General features: G+C 57.0%; 1 protein-coding gene across 2 annotated transcripts in view; it reads left to right on the top strand.

Moving 5' to 3' along the window:
• LOC104983314 (solute carrier family 22 member 23-like) overlaps positions 1-3,917 on the top strand; it is a 106,128-nt gene that overhangs the window by 30,158 nt on the left and 72,053 nt on the right. The window lies entirely within an intron of this gene.

The raw sequence follows: 3,917 nt of genomic DNA, 5'->3' as shown, positions 1-3,917 counted from the left end.
GGCTGGGCAGGCCAGGCGGAGGGGTGGGGACCAGAGACAAGAATAAATGTGCTTTCCTTGGGCGGGTGAGGGGCCAGGTGAGGGTTCCGGGGGGAGCGAGACGGTGGTGGGATGGAGATGCAGGTTGCCGCGGTGGGAGTGATGGCGTTAACAGCCCGCCCTCACCGACGCCTGTGTCGCCAGACTCCGTGCTGAGTGTCTCCATGGATTAAAAGAGCCCCTCCGCACAGCTCCCCTGTTTCCCAGTGGAAAACCGGCCTCACCCTTATCTCCTGGGTTAAAAACAGAAGCACAGACGTTTAAGTAACATCCCCGGATGCCCTTAGGTTGAAGAACCAGCATTTGAAACTAAGCTCCTAGCGGCCCCAGAGCCGGACTCCACAGGTGTGGACTGAGTCACGGGGCTTGTGTCAGCAGTGGGGACTCGCCCGAATAGCGTGGCCGTGGCCCTGTGCTGCTGGGGTTGGCGGGGAACGGGGGGCTGCCGAAGAAGAGAGGTGTGGGGACCCCTCCCTGCTTGACGTTCTTTCTCTTTAAGGGGCTTTATTTACAAATAAGGGCCTCTTGAATCCCAGACTTAGTAAAGCTGGCAGTGATTCAGAGCAGGCTCCTTGAGGCCGAGGCTATGCCCCGGGGTGCCCTCTGTCCTGGTCAGCTGAGACAGCTGGCCGGCGCTGTGAGGGTGCCCGTGGGGGGTGGGGGAGCCCAGAGAGACCACTTTCAAGGTCTGAAAAGTTCTTCCCCAAAAGCTGGCATCTAACTGGGTGTTCCTTGCATTAACATGAAGTGCGATTGCCTGTGTGTTCAGAATTTGCTGAGTCACCATCTGCAAGTGCTTCTTAAGGGCGTCCCTCCCGGGGCCGGAGCAGAGATGCTGGGAGTGGCCTGTGGAAACCCACCAGGCCCTCACGTGGGGTTTGGCGGTGACCTTTTTGAGGGGGAGGGGAGGAACAGGATTGGGAAAGAACGAGGGTTTTGGTTTTTTTTTTTTTCCAAACCAAATACTTGAACTTTTAAAGGTTTTCAGAGTGAGCTATACTGACCTAAAAGACCCTCCAATCCCAATGTTTTAACCACAAGGAATTTTGTTTCCCAGAAACCTACACTGAAATAGGTTGGGAAAATAAGAGTAATATAACCACATCACTTCTTCCTAAAAACACGGACTTGACTAAAGTCTTGGTGTCCTGATTCAGTGATTTAATAGGGAAAGTAAATGCAGACTTCGCCTAAGAGGTCTACAGTGGTTTAAGCTGTTTACAGGTGGTTTTGTGGTTTCTTATGCCTTTCCCATCGATGGTGTTCGGCCTCCCTGATCACACACCAGCCCCGGGGACCAAGACGGGAGAGAGTGGGGTCTTCCTTGGCAAGCAGCCAGGGTCTGAGCTGCAGCCACTTCTCCAAGTTTGTGGGTGGCGGGGAGTGGGCCAGGGGTGCCCAGAGGGTCGGGGCAGGCAGCTTGTGCTGCGGCTTTCTGAACATTTGGAGCGGGCCTCAGTTCCAGTTTGAAGGTTTGGTATTTTCCACCCTTGACTGATTTACTGTTAGCATTTTACTCCCTGCCGGAGGCTTGCTTCAAAGGAGATAAACACGTAGAGAGGGAAGTCCGGGTCTCACAGCCGCTGGCACCATTGCACGGCCGTGTCGGGAAGCTGATCGGGCCGCAGGTTATGCCAAGACCCCAGTCGACGTCTCCTGAAACTTCAGCTGCATGGCTTCTTGTTTGTGCTTTTTAAAGGTGACTGTTTCGCACACACGTTCAGTCCGGGCTGGACAGCGTGTCCTGCGGGTAACGTGTGAGTTTAGGTGGAGGCTGGGGGCCAGCTGGGTCAGGGGCTCTGGCCAGATGACCTGGCTCCCTCTCTTGCTGGGTCTTGCTGGACTCTGCACCTTTCTCATCCCACCGGTCCTGGGAGGCTGTGTATGGGCTGCCCTGCAGACCCTGTCCCTCTGGCCCTGGGCTGAGCTTGGCCACTGGCGGCGAAGGAGTTTTTTTCCAACTTCAGAGACTCTCCCGCGCTTCCCAGGTGGCTCAGTGGTGAAGAATCCGCCTGCCAATGCAGGAGATGCAAGAGGCACAGGTTCGATCCTTGGGTCAGGAAGAACCCACTCCAGGATTCTTGCCTGGAGACTCCCATGGAGAGAGGAGCCTTGCGGGCTACAGTCCCCGGGGTCAGACACTACTTGGCGACTGAACAGCAGCAGAGGCTCTCCTGTTCCTTGGCTCCTGGCCCCACTCCTAGTCTGAGCCCACCGTGGCTGGTCAGGTCCTTCTCATGGACTGTCTCCTGGTTCCATGTGGCCAGGAGAGGCTCCCGGCACAGCCGCCTCACCTCAAGGCCCTTCACTCTGACGCCATCTGCAGAGTCCCTTGTGCCAGGAGAGGTGGCACAGCCTCAGGGGGTTAGGACAGGGACACCCCCAAGGCTGATGTTCTGCCTGTCACAGGTCCTGGCTGACCGATGATGCCTCTGCATCGCAGATTTGAGAGTTCGAGTCTACTGGTCATCTGGTGGGAGACCTCTGCTCTGGGGAGAGCCAGGGCCCACTTGAACCCCAGGGGCTTCTAAACACGTGCACATATCTACACCCGATGGCCCTTCTTGAAGAGAGCCGGAGGCTCACGGGACCCAGCGGGTCTTGCTCGGCACCTCCGTCCTTAGGGAGCCTGGGATTGGGGCCAGGGCTCTGACTTTGAAGACCATGTTTGCCCCCCATTCCTGATACGAATTTTCACTTAATGACTTTAGCAGCCACTTTGGAGGGAAAGATTTAGAATTGTTTCTACAAGTTAAGCAGAAATCCAGGGTCTTCCCTAAAGTGTCAGGACAGAGGAGCAGACTGTGTCCGGTGGGCGTCCGGGAGGCCGGACGTAGGAAGACCCACGGCTGCTTGGTGCACGGTCTGTAGTCCTGTTAGTGATCTTGACACTGCAGCGCAGGACAGACGGGGAAGCAGAGGGAAATAAAGAGGGATAAGTTAGACTCTGGTTTCCTCCATTTAATAGGCCAGCCGAGCCGTGTTTAAGTTCATTTCTGTAGACGAGTTGGATTTGGACAGAACTTCCTGTAGTCGTTCCTGGTAAGGGCTGAGTGACCCCAGCACAGGTGAAGGGAAGTAACGGCTAAAATCTCGACCAGAAAATCGACTTCCGTTGCATTGAGCTCACAGCCCTGGCCATTTCTGTAACCCGGAGTGATGGGCGGGGACGCTCAGAGGCCTCAGGAGTCCTGAGTGAGATGGTGTCCTGGGGGTCCCGCCCCCAGAGGAAATCACATCCGTCTCCTGCACAGGCAAGGCCGGCCGCTACCGCGCATTGCTTTTTTAAAAAACATTTAAATTGAGGGGTGGTTTGCACACCATGCAGCTCACGCGTGTTAAGTGCACAGGTCAGTGAGTTCTGGTGTCTGTGCAGAGCCATACCTGTGGCACACTGGCACACACTGCGTTTAGAACGTTCCCCTCTTCTGCCCACTCCTGGTCTCGGCCGTTCTCATCCCAACCACAGGCACCCCCAGACCTGCTCCTCGTTTCTGTTTGCCCTTCTGGACGTTTCCCTTCCAGGTGGACGTCCAGGTGTTGGGGGTTCCAGGCGTGGACTCTGTTCCCTTGGCAAATAGAGTCCAGCCTCTCTGGGAGCTCTCCTAGTCCACGCTGGCTGTGCCACGCCCATCCGTGTGTGTGAGGCTTGGTCCGGGAGGGGTGGCGAGCAAGGGCCGCCCCAGGCCGAGGGCCACCCCTCCACCCCCCGCCACGCCTAGAAGCACATCCCTGGTGCTCCCCGAGCCCACTTGGGCCGGCCCTGTGACCACCCGCCCAGGGTGCGCTGGCCTTTCCCCAGTGCAGAGGACAGGCCCCTGGGGACCTCCCTTCCAGGTCCACGTGCATCCTTACAACTCAGGCCACCCCCGTTCAGT

This window comes from Bison bison, unplaced genomic scaffold (assembly GCF_000754665.1).
Source record: "Bison bison bison isolate TAMUID 2011002044 unplaced genomic scaffold, Bison_UMD1.0 scf7180017862188, whole genome shotgun sequence".
In the NCBI taxonomy this organism is placed as follows: Eukaryota; Metazoa; Chordata; class Mammalia; order Artiodactyla; family Bovidae; genus Bison; species Bison bison.
This window is presented reverse-complemented; position numbering and strand designations above follow the sequence as displayed.